We start from the raw sequence: 13,408 nt of genomic DNA on the forward strand, positions 1-13,408 counted from the left end.
CTTAGAGGCTTGGCTGACTGCTCCCTGGAGCCTCAGGTGTAAGCCTACCTGTCTTTTCTCAGGGGTCCCCTATGAGAGAGGAACTTTCATGGAGGCCTTGGTGCTGGGAGTGGAGAACGCAGGTGTGATGACTTGTTTGGAGTGGTCTTTCAGCTGACCTGCTCTGCTCCTGCTTGGTCTTTGAGATGTGGTTTCTGGTAGAACAGCATGTGCTGAACCAGAGGCCTCAGCAAAGTTAGACCCCTGTAGGTGACCACGGCATAGGCCCTAGCCTTGACTGATTTCACATTAGTCACTCTGTCACAGCCCCAGGTCCTGATACTGAAATGCCATCTCCAATGTAGGATAACTTGGTGCTCAGAGGGTCTCTTACCTTGCTTATTTAAATTAAATGGAAACTGACTCTTGAATTCCCTAGGTATGTCTAGAGTTCTGCCATGTAATAAGGCACTAATGGGTGGGTGTTGATGGCCTTCCAGTTTAGCACAACTTGGAGACCCTATGAACAAAAGGCCTGAAGTGTCTCTATAACTATCAACATTTATCAAAGTTCATAGTTTCTGAAGATATTTTAAGGAAGTAGATGCCACTCCTGCTTCCAAACCTGTTATAATATTATGTCATTGAGTCACTTGCAATGTATAGTGACCCTATGTACAGCAGCTCTGAACCCTTCCCTGTCCTGAGCCAGTCTCACTAACTCCAACACACCAACCTCCCATTGCCCCAGTTAGTGTATCATTCCATTTTATCCGAGGTCTTTCTCTCCTGCATTGTATCTCCACCCTTCCAAGCATGATGTCTTTCTCCAAGGACTGATTTCTCCTGGCCAAGTGACCAAAGTGAGGGGGTTTAAAAATCCTAGCCTCCAAGGAGAGACTGGGTTTCACCCTCTCTAAGACAGACCTATTTGTTTTCTTGGTAGTCCATGTTATGTTTAATACTCTTGTCCAGCACCACAACTTGAAGGCATCTATTCTTTTGTCATCCTTATTTGTTGTCCAGCTCTCTAAAGCATAACAAGTAATTGAGAAAAGCATGACCTGGATTAGGTGCACCTTAGTATCTAAACTGACATCATTGCTCTTGAGCATTCTGGAGAGGTCCATGACAGCAGATTTTCCCAATGAAATTTGTCTTTTGATTTCCTGACTGCTGGTATTAAGACAGCTGATTGTGGATCCGAGCAAGCTGCAATTGCTAACAACCTTAATCTCTCCATCTACTATGGTGCTGCCAATTGGCTCAGTGGTGAGAATCTTTGTCTTCTTGATGAGCTTCAGTCCTTGACTTTTTGCAGCAAGCACTTCAGGTCTTAGGTTTCAGCAAGCTAGATTGTGTCATCTGCGTAACATAGGTTGAGTCTTCCTCCAATCCTGATGCCACACTCCTCACAAAGCCCTGCTTCATGAATGATCTGTTTGGCATACAGATTGAAAAGGTACGGGGACAGGATGCATCATCCCTGATGTACTCCTTCCCTGATTTTGAACCTTAGTGTTTCCTTGCTCTGTTCTGAGGACTGCTGCTTGATCCAAGTACAGGTTTTGTATAAGCATGATCAGTGTTGAGATTGCCATTTTCCTCAAGGTTAGCCAAAATTTATTGTGATACACACAGTCAAATGCCTTTGCATAATCAATGAAACACACTTTTCTGGTACTGTCTGCTTTCTGCCAAGATGCCTCTGACATTGGCAATATTAGTCCATAGTGCCACGACCTTTTTTAAACCCAGCTTGTATTTCTGGTAGTTCTGTCAATGTACTGTTGAAGTCTTTTCTGGATAATCTTCAGCAGGATTTTTCTAGTGTGATATTATTGGAGAATTTCTGTACACTGTTGGGTCACTTTTTTTTCCGAATGGAAATACAGATCTCTTCCAGTGTGTTGGCCAAGAGTGTCCTCAGATTTCTTGGCACGCCTTGGTGTGCACATGCAGGGCAGGTTCTGTTTGCTGAAATACGTCAATTTGGAAGGCTCATAGATTGGGCTTTGAAATACTGGGATATACTTGGAATACTGTAGCATTTCTTAAACTGCTTGCCAGGATCTCCACAGGTCCCTTCATCTTGCCACCTCCTGTCTACTGGTCTGATCCGAAGCTACACCCAGAACCAGGTGATCCTTGGTAACTAGATTGTAGTTTTTTTCACATGGGATTTTTTACTTCCTCTTTATAGTGGCTTCTGTGATTCTGAACACCTTAAGTTGCTATCAGTTTCTTATGCTGAGGATAGTATTGAGTTGGTAGTTGGTTGTTTGGTGCCGTCGAGTCATAGACTACTCATAGGGACCCTATGAATGAACGGCCTGAGCACTGTTTGTACATAGAGTTTCCAGAGGCAAGCCATTTCTGAAGTGGATGCCACTCCTACTTCCAGACTTGTTTTAGGAGGAAGCTCCAGCCAACACAGTATTGAGTTTAGGAGTGTCTAAATGCAAATACCAGGTATTAGTACTAGAGAAGGCTACCTACCTCAGATGGTTCTGAGGAAGTCTTTTGCCTTGAACTTCTGCTCCAGGATTGACTTGGGGATTAGTGCTGCTGCTTTTTGTAGCATGCTGTCTTTTCAATGAAATAGTTTCCCAGGAGAGGGTGATGTGTCCTGTGGATCTGGTATATAGATCAAGGGCCACAGAACATCAGACAACTCATCTAAGCTGTGGATCTTTTGCCTCTGTCTTTCTAATTTTTAAGATAACTGCCCTTCAAGTACTTTTATTCCTCTCCTTATTTCTGTTCTCTCGAATGGTTCACATTCATGTATTACCTATATTGTTAAGTGCTGCCGAGTCATAGACAACTCATAGCGACCCTATGGACTTTGTTTCTCCATGCTCATAGGGTTTCCAGAGGCAAGCTATATTATAAGTGGATGTCACTCCTACTTCCAAGCTTGTTTTAATTGGGGAGTTCCACCAAACAGTCCACCATGGGTGACCAGTATGGCATTTGGCACATCAGGATAAGTGTTCAGCATCACAGCAACCACGAGTTATCTCTGTACAGCAAATGGACAGACCAGTGCTATACCACCTAGAAGAATGTTTGACCAAAAACAACTAAAATCAGGCCTGAGGGACGAAGATTAAAATTGCCACCTTTGGCTTGGTAGCATCACTTTCTGTCCATTAGGCCAACTGAGCTCTCTCATAACTAATAGTTTTGAAGAGTGTTACTGTGTAATGTGACACTGAGAAAGGCCAGGGCCCAGGTCCTTGAACTTAAGAGAGTTCAAATGCTAGGTACAGATGAGCCCAGGATGGGATAATCTGTCTTCACAAACCTCTCAAGCCATGGTTTCTCCTTCCTCAGGAAGAAATCATCAGATGTCACTTACTAGCCCTGGGGGCATGAGATAGAGAATAGAAGTGGGAGTTTACCTGGAACACTTCTTTTTTTAATAATTGTAATGAACATTTACAGAGAATTTGGATTTTCCTTCATTGCTGCACTTCTCTACCCGGAGCACTTCTTCACCTGTTTTTCCTTAGCTCAACAATTGAAAACCCAGGTTCAAGGCCTGATCTTTTACTGATTACTGTGGCCACTGGGCAGGTCTTTTCTCTGGGCAATTGAGAAGCAAGAGCTGAATTCAAACTAGTTTCCCTCCACAGCTGAGCTCGATCTTTTTTTTTGGTTTTAAATGAGAAAAAAACCTTTGATAGGTATTCTCTAAAAAAAAGGATAAAGAATAAGAAAACATTTCTTGCTTGGTACACAAGACAGTAAAATAACTTTAAAGTTTGACCTCTTTTGGTCAACTTGACCATTCAATTAACATAAAATCCGGACGTCTCTCTCCTTGGATATTTACCCTAAATGTGTGAAACCTTTACTCAATACACACAAACAGATATGATGATAAATCAAGGAATCCAGCCTCTATGTCTATATGCTGCATGATAGCCTAGACACGGTTAAAAGTGGAGGCAGAAAAGAGACATACAAAAGAGCAGGTGGGAATTTTCTGGGTTGATTGGTTCTATATCTGGATTGCGATGGTTGATACATAACTGTATGCATGCATTTAAAACTTAGAGCTATACATTAAAAAGGGAGAATTTTACTGCATGTGAATTGAACTTCAAATAATGTTACTAAAGCCAGAGATTAAATTCTAAAAGTCACATTGACTTTAGAAATGGCTAATGAATTTATTGCAATTTAAAGATTAAATGTTCCTAAGTCCAGGAAACAGACTAAACTTAATAATACTACCTATCTGCATGACACTGTAATTGTTTTAAATTCTTTTTAATCCTCACCAGACCTGCAAACATAATGCTATCTTCATTTGAAAGATGAAGTATACTGAACAACTAGATCTTTTACCAAGTCAGAGACATCCTTGTTCATGAAACCCATTGAGCCCAGCCTGACTCAGTCACCCTCTGTTGGCTTTGTGGTTTTTAGAAAAACCTTTTCATGTTTTGAGGCTTTCAATATTTGCAGAGGAAGATGGCCCACCCTTCTCTCGTAGAGCAACTAGTAGGTCTGACCCTTTGTTCTGGATAGTAACCAGATATGTTACCACTATGCCACCAGGGTGGCACAACTCCAGTCACATCAAGTCAATTCTCATCCCAAAGATTTTGTTGCCTTCTGGCTTGTGCTCTGTGGTCTTTCTGGGGTTGATTCTGACAGAGAGCTGGCAGCTGTACCTGCTAGACACAATCTATTTCTTTCTCAAGGGTTTTATAAAGGCACTGGCAAATCACTACCTGAGTTTAAAGTGTAGCTGAAGCAAATAGAAGCTAACTATATAATAGGCAAATTCTACCAAGTTATTGTGAAATTCCTAAACGTCTTGATATTTTTCCCCCCACACTATCTTGTTTTCTAGAAAGTCTGCATTTCTCTTCTTCCCCACCCCTGACAAGGTTATCTTCCTTGATGTATTTTCCTAGATCATTTTAAGCCACTAGTGTCTGCTAAAGAGCTGTAAGGGTCTCAGGCCCGCTCCTGACAACATTTCTGTCAAATAGAAGCTACTAGTAATGGGCACTGGGTCAGTATTGAATTTAAACTAGTTTGAAGCCCAAACAGCCCAGTATAGACACGTGTGTATACCGATGTCCAATAGTGGTTGGGAAGATTGTCATTTGGAAGTCCAAAGGATTTAACAATGACGTTGACTGTTGACAGCCTAGAGTCTTTGAAATGTCTTCACCTGAACACATTTTGAGGTTTGTCAAAGAATCTTATGTTTATAGGGTGGGAAGTAATTCTAGTCACTTGGAATTCGGGGTCTAAACCTGGTTTTCTATCATAGTTTTCATTGTGATAGACATTTAGTCTCTTCCCGTTTCTTCCAGATCTTACTGATATTCAATGACTATTCATTTTAGAAGAGCTGGGATTCCAGCAGTAGTCATTTGGCTTCAGGTTAAAGAAGGTACTTGAATATTTAGCCTGTAAAGATGTCATTCCATTGTTAGAAATGGCTGTTGGTGAAGTTGGCCATCATTCCACTGGCTTCTTTTATTCCTTGGCTGCTTTGGGGATTAAAACTCAGCCTCCTCACCCCCTAAAATGCCAACAACCTTAAAACTATGCCTGCACTTAAAAAAATCTGTATGACTTGAAGCTTGCTGAATTTCCTGGCATTCTGGGTGGAATTTGTTTGGTGTGCGGTACCACGAGTGGGGCTTATTAGGGAAATACATTGGGGAGTGAGAGAGGCAAAGACTCTCACAAGTCCATGTTTATTCCAGCCTTCCCATGTCAGATTAATAGCAAAACATAACTCCTTACTTAGTAAAAATCTTGGTTTCAGTTCAGCAACACAAACTCAAGCAGCCTCTGATTTCCCCAATTATCTAGCAAGGTTTGCCTCAGAGCAGTTGAAAGTCAACTTCTCCAAGCTTCTGGCAAAAAGCTAACCTTCAGTTGTGGCCATGACAATTTCAAGAAGCTTCAGGTTCACACCTTACCACAGTTTCGCCACAGCTTCATCACCACCAGCACCTGCATCTCGCCACTGGTGGGTGGATATTTTTATTTAGAAAAAATCTGTCAGTCTTCAAACTCTCTTCCTTCTGAATCCCTATACTTACCAGACTGATGCTGTCCCACAAGTTCCTGCTCCACTGACAGTTACTGGAGTGTGAAGATGGCTGTAAGGTCATGCTTAACCTGTTAGCCTGAAGATGAAGGATTGTTAGCTTTGTTCTCACCTGGGGGCAATGGAATATAGGATATGGGAGAAGGAGCAGTTGGGTTTTGTTTTGAGCTGAGATGAACACAGCCTCTGGTAGAGGATTGACTTCTCTCCCTGTACTTGATTCCGTCAAGTACGGCTCATAGCGACCCTATCAACAAGAGGCCTGAAGTCTTTCTGTAACGAAATTTATCAAAGTTAAGTTTCGGAGACATGTTTAGAAAGTGGATTACTATGCTTTAATGTTAAGCGCCATTGAGTCGGAGGTGACTCTTAAACCAGTGCCCAGGTCTTTTGTTCGTAGGATCACTAACTTTCATCCTTTATCCAGGTTCATAGGGTTTCCAGAGACAAGTTATTCCAGAGGCAAGCTATTATGGAAATAGATGCCACTCCTGCTTCCAAGCTTGTTTTAATCAGGATGCTGTAATAGCAATTTTTATTTTTTTAGAAAAATGTAAGGCATCAGCATGCATATCTGTTCTTAGATGCAGAGAAGATTCAAAGTTGTTGGCTCTGTCTGATCATGTGACACTTGTCTTGGGTGCTGCTGTGGAACGTGCTACAGCCCAGAAGAGTCTCTAAATCAATGCCTTGCAGGCCTGTATTCAGCAAAACAAAGTACTTGGAGGCAGTATGAAGATTGCTTATCTTTGCCTCAGATAATTTGTTCTAGATGCTCGAGATGGTCCACATGCGACTTGGACTTTGTCATCTGGAGAACGGAACAAAATCACATAGAGTTGACGCCTGCTTAGAGGATGCCAGTTGTTAGCTGCTGGCTTCTGTCGTTTTGTCATTTGTTCCTAACAGGTGAAGTGGAACTTTGTCCCACCCTCCAAATGGCTGAGGTTAATGCTCTTGATTTCTATTGGATTTCTCCTGGTTGGCTTCCCTTGAATTTCCCATCTCAATCCTTTTTTTAAAATCCAAAATTCTGTTTCTTGAGATAATTTTCCATTCATCTTGATTCAGCGTGTTTTTCTTGATGCTGCTTCCATCTGAAGAAGCATCCTTCTGTAAGCCTTGCTTTGCCTCTTGTAGGCCGACAGAACAGTGGAGCAGCCAACACACGAAACTACTGTTTGTGCATGGCTGAAGACTGATTTTTTTTTGAGTGACATAATAGCTTTGAGGCATAAAGCATGTCCTTGTTATGTTGATCTCCAAGATGAGACTTAGCGCCCCCCCCCCCCCCATCACAGTGTTCTGGGGAACGAATCAGAATGGATGCAGCTTGGAAAGAAAATGGTGGCTTACTGGGAAGCTGCAGTGAAAGAGAAGGACTTACTCAAATTATTATACTGGCAACTCGAGGCATGGAGCGGCATGGAGAGGCTCACCCTAAAACAGGCGGGAGGGTGGATCCGGCAGTGGTGACAAAGCAGGGGCTTGGGACCAAGGGATCCCCACCTTCTTCCCAGGATTCCCAATTCAGCCACCCTACTCCCACGAGGAATTTGAGGAAAGACTGGGCCTATGTCATGGACATGACCACTTGTTCAATGAAGCTGGCCAGGCTTACGTCCCGCTCAGAAAGTCCTGCACACCTGTGGGTGCTCAGTGTAATACGGACCTTGTACATGCTAAACCATTCGGGATGGTGGTCCAGTTGCTCAGCCTGCAGGGCCACCCTTGTCATAAACCCAAAGGTCCTATTGAAGTCTTTGAAATGAAACTGCTTCAAGATAGCCTCATGGCCTTCCAGCTCACTCCAGCCCACAGCTCAGGCTCGGCAGCAGCTGGTCCCTGTCTGCAGCACTTAGCCTGTGTGCTTTGCCAGCCATGTCCATACATGGCTGCAGCGAGCAGCAGGTGGCTGGCAGGTGAGACGGGCCTGTGCACAGGCGACTGTGGTGATTTTATAGCATCCTAGATATTTCATGTCCATGAAATAGGAATTTGGGCTTTGCACCAGGTGCTGCTTTTTGGTTTCCTCTTCATCTATCATGATGCTGCCAATTGGCCCAGTGTTGAGAATCTTTTCTCAATGTTGAGCTTCAATCTATATTGAAAGCTGCAGTCCTTGACCTTCTGCAGCAAGTGCTTCAGGTTCTCCTCCAGTTCAGCAAACAGGGTTGTCATCTGCTTAATGCAGAAATGTTGTAGAATCTTCCTCAAATCCTTATGTCACATTCCTCCTCATACAGCCTAGCCTTCTGGATGGTCTGTTCTGAATATAGATTGAAAAGGGATGGAGACAGAATACATCCCTTGTAGACACCCTTCCCAATTTTGAACCATGCAATGTCTCTTCACTCTGTTCTGACGACTGCCTCCTGGTCCAAGTAAAGGTTTCGCATGAGCACAATCAAATGTTCTGGGATTCCCATTCTCATAAAACAGAGGTGTTATTTTTAAGAATTGGAGCCAGGCAAAACTTGCTGTTTTAATGTCATTAAAACTTGGTTTTAATGCCATTCTTGACTAATCCTCCTTTGCTTTGAGGGGCTCTCGGAAGGAGTATAGGTCCTCTCTGTGGCCATTGTGGTAAGGAAAGGTTTGTCTCTGGCAAAAGGGTGCCAGGTTTACTTGGGGATCATTTGAGTGATCTTGTAAAAGGCACTTTCCCATTTTACAGAAGCTTCAAAGGGCTTGGTAAGGCTAGAATGACTGGCCACTTTATGCTTCAGAAGATTAATTCTTATGAAGAATAATGGCACATGAGTGGCTCCTAATAGCTTTCTGCCTTTAAAATTTAAGAATATGGAGCCATTATGGAAAATGACAAGCAATAGGAATCCAGACTCTGCATATTCCCTACTCTTCAGAGGTTGGCACAAAAGAGGCCACCACTGTCCTGAGCAGGAAGTCAGTGCTTGGCAGGGGACTTGAGATGATTCCCAGGTCCAGTACTTCCAGATCCAGACCATGATTATGCACAGTGAGGGAAGGTTCTAGAGTCTAAAAGGACTTAGGAATTCCTAACAGATGGAGAATCTAATGAATAGGTGGTCTGGCCTCTCTGGAAACCTTTGTTTGGTTTATGGGAAAGAAGACTGAATACCTTCCTGACATTGGCAAATCAAGCCTCTCATCAGAAAACCTGAGCTGTAGCCCTAGAAGAGCTATCTGACTGGATAGTACCTGCCGAGAGTTGGCTTGAGAAAAAGACTGACTAGGAAGTAGTAATTGGTATGATGGGAGACTCAGAATTGGAGGGAGTAGAAGAAAGTCTGTCCGTGACATGTAGGCAGGAGCTTTGGTGGTATTGTCTGCAGGGAGTTGCGAACTCTGTTGCCCTCCCTCTGGTAACTCAAATACATTAGCTCCTCAGTAGAAAGATGAACTGTCTCCTCCCGTGTGATTTACAGCTTCAAAAAGTTCCTGTGGAGGGTCACCTGCTAGTTGGTTCTGATTCCATGGCAATGACATTGACTTCTCTAATGTCCAGACATACCATAGTGTGTTACATGTTCAGCTGCTTCCAGCAACAGTAAAGTTCAACAGAGTAGCAAACAACAAAGGGTGGTGAGGTTGGGGAAAGATTGGAATTCTTATTCGTTGCTGGTGGGGATGTAAAATGGTACACCACTACAGAAGGTGGTCTGGTACTTTCTCAAAGTTGAAAATAGGAATATCATTTGACCCAGTAATTTCATTACTAGGAATATACCCTAAAAAAGTAAAAAATAAGATATATCCACATTAATGTTTATTGCTGTTATTCACAATAGCAAAGAGATGGAAACAAATCAAGTGCCCATCAACAAATGAATGAATAGAACAACTATGGTACATCCATACAATGAAATAGTACCCAGCATTGAAAAATAATGAAGTAGTAAAACATTACACAATATGGGGGAGCTTTGAGGACATTATGCTGAGTGAAATATCTGTCACAAAAGGGCAAATATTAATATAATACCTCTGTTGTAAAATAGGTATGGGGATTGGTGAGGGAATGGGGAAAGAGTGGCTTAATAATGAGCACTGCATTGGAACAAATGAGAACTGTCTGAAAGGAATATTCTTATGCATATAATCAATCAGGAACACAGGGTAAATTGTGGAGGGGATGGGGGAGAAAATGCAGCAGTGGAAAACCCAGCAAAAAACCCCTGGTATATGATTTGCCAAGTTCCCTTCCTGTTACCATAGCAACACACAACATACTAGACGAAGTTCCACTAAGGGCTATGAGGCAGTATGGACAATGCTGAGCAGAGTCAGTTGACTACTATAGGTCACTTACAGTATTGTATAAGTGAGAAGCATTACTAGTTTAAGTTAAAAAAAAAGTTAAGCTGCTAACAGGTTTGTAACCTTAATCTAAAAGTTGTTCCTTAGAAAAGATGGGCAATTTCCTCCTCCTATAAAGACAGCATGGACGATTTTTATAGAGGGTCCTTCTAAATCTGAACACTTGATAGTAGTTTTGGTCTTTCAGGTGTAAGAGAGCCCATTCCTATCTACAGCGAGAAATTGACACTCTGCGATTCTGGATACTTTTATTGGAGAACTCTATAAAAGGGCCCTTAGACCACCTTTAACGATGGTATCCAATGTAATATTGCAGGTCTTCATGCCCTACGAGCATACAGAAAGTTCAACAGTTGTCTAGAAAGCCAATAATTCTTTAGATTTTAATATTTCATGAATAATTCAGTATTGAAGGTTGGAATTTGGGGATGGGAAACATGATAAAACTACTCATTCCATAAAATAGCAAGTTGCTAATCATATATTCTGGTGGCATAATCCAAAGGGAGTTGTCCCCACTTGTCTAGTCTGAACACAACAGCAGCTTCAAGGGAGAAAGATAGGCAGTCTCAGCCCTTGTGATTTGCAACCTCAAACTCAACGGAGGCAGAGCTGGTTCTCAGTGATGAGAGCAAGGTTATGTTGACACTATTTTAATAGTTGTCTTGTTTTTAGTTTATGTGCTGTCGGGCTGCCTGCAACTCATAGCGATCTTATGTATAACAGCCCTAAACAAGCTCTATCCTGTGCCAATCATACTGTCTGACACACCTACCTCCCTACGCCCCCATTACCCCAGTGAATCAGTCCATCTCATTGAGGATCTTCCTCTCCTGGGATGTCTCTCCATCCTCCCAAGCATGAAGTCCCTCTCCAAGGATCGGTTCCTCCTTGTAACATGACCAAAGTTTGTCAGATGAGGCTTCAGAATCCTTCCTTGCCTCCAAGGAACAGCACGTGATTTAACCCTCTCCAGATCGAACTTACTCATTCTCTGAGCATCCATGGTGTATTCAATACTCTTCTCCAACACCACAGCTCAAAGACATCAATTCTCCTATCATCCCTAGTCACTGTCCAGCTCTTTGATGGATAGCAAGTGATTGCAAAGATCATGGCCTAGAACAGGTGCACCTTAGCCTCTAGACAGACAAAATTTCTCTTCAGTACTAGAAGAGGTCTCTGACAGACTTCCAATGCAATATGTCCTTTAATTTCCTGGCTGCTAGTGCCAAGAGTGATTATGGAGCCAAACTAAAGTGGTTAACATGCTCAGTCTCTCCACTGTCAATCATGATGCTGTCAATTAGCCCAATGGTGAGAATGTTTTCTTGACATTGAGCTTCAATCTTTTAGTTACGTGAATTAAAATTCAAGTAAGGTCCGTGTACTGCAATGGTTAAGGTTTCATGTCTCAATCCATGGGCTTCTTTTAATTCTCTGAAGTAGGGTCATCTGCTCTATAGAATTAGAGTTCTTCTAATGGCATCTCAATGGTGCAGGTTAGTATAGTTCTCTATCCTCTAATACAAAGCAACTCTAGAAGGTCAGATTAAAGTGTGCTTCTTGGCAAGAATTTTCTGTAGGTTATGCTTGAATCAGATGTGCACTGTCTAGTTGCTGCTTGTCAAGGCTATTCGTATTCCTGGGAGCTCTGGTGGCCTAGTGGTAAGAAGTTACACTGACAAGCCTGAGGCACACAGCTGGAACTACCAGCTGCTCATCTGGAGAGAGATGGACAATGTCTCCCCCTGCAATTTAAAGCCTCTGAAAACCCACTTGAGGGTCAGCTATAGGTTGTTTCTGACTTGACAATGGCACATAGGCACACACCATGAGTTCTAATAATTGACGAAGAACTAAAATGTGGTAACATTCTACCCATCTTTTCTCTGAAGGTCCTATCTGATTGTATGATGGGTTAATCAGAATTATAGTGAATATAGGGAGTTAAGGTAAATGTGTGAGGCTTTCTTGGATACGTTACTTTTCTTAACGCCCAGTAATGATAGAAGCAAATTGAAATATTTCTTCAAAATGGCATATAAGTGTAAGAGCCTTCTGTGAGCCGATTTCCCCCCCTCACATGGTAATAATGAATGGTTTTACAGATGCTCAAGATTTGAAGAGCAAAGTTATTACATAGAAATTGGCAGAAAAAGTAAGTGTTCATTTCAGAAGGTCAAAGCTAGCTAGGATTGTACTGTGGGTGTTAAGTGCCGTCGAGTCGCAGGCGACTCATAGAGACCCTATGAAGGAGAGTCCTCAGCGCTGGAGTTCATAGTTGTTTCCGGAGGCAAGCTATTACGAAAGTGGATGCCACTCCTCCTTTCAAGAGGACTGTCCTACCAGCCTGTACTTTCCTAGACAGAGGGGCTATTTTCTAGCATCTCTTTAGATGTGAGTGTATGTTGAATTCTAGCCAGTAGAATGACAGAAACATGTACTACTGGTAAACCTGTTCCATAACTCAAACAATCCTGTGTTAAGACTGAGAATAGAGAGGAAGGCAGAGCCATGCATGATGGAGAAGGAACCTGGGCCCCTGACCAGGTGGAGAGAAATGTCCAACTAGGAGCACTTCTACTTATCAGTGATACAAATGAGCTTTTCAAATTATTGTAGTGGTGTTTATCCAAACAGCTATTGAACTCTTGGAAAATAATTTAAAAAATGCTTATTTCTTCTGTGTAAATTGACCTCTTTAATGTAGTGTTAACTGATACTTCACGGTTATAAAAATTTAAATGCTAATTAAGTGACTTAGTGCTAATTCAGTGACTTTAAAAGGAATTTTCAATCCAATCCATGCTGAAGTGACAGTGTAGGTATAGAAACATAAAGGGTTAAGCTGAGAAACTATAGCCCAATTACTAGTTTCTTGGATCTATTCAATGTTTTTGTTCCGTCGAGTCGTTTACGACTCAGCGACCCTATATACAACAGCCCTAAACCCTGCTCTATCCTGTGCCAATCGCATTGCCTCTGACACACCCATCCCGATTACCCCAGTCACTGAATCAATCCACCTCACAG

The 13,408-nt window shown here is 42.3% G+C and overlaps 1 pseudogene; it reads right to left on the minus strand.

Moving 5' to 3' along the window:
• Window positions 1-7,643: 7,643 nt before the first annotated feature.
• LOC102856185 lies at window positions 7,644-7,953 on the minus strand (annotated as a pseudogene).
• Between the last annotated feature and the right edge of the window lie 5,455 nt (window positions 7,954-13,408).

Source organism: Elephantulus edwardii, unplaced genomic scaffold (assembly GCF_000299155.1).
Source record: "Elephantulus edwardii isolate Elephantulus edwardi_28Jun2011 unplaced genomic scaffold, EleEdw1.0 scaffold00074, whole genome shotgun sequence".
In the NCBI taxonomy this organism is placed as follows: Eukaryota; Metazoa; Chordata; class Mammalia; order Macroscelidea; family Macroscelididae; genus Elephantulus; species Elephantulus edwardii.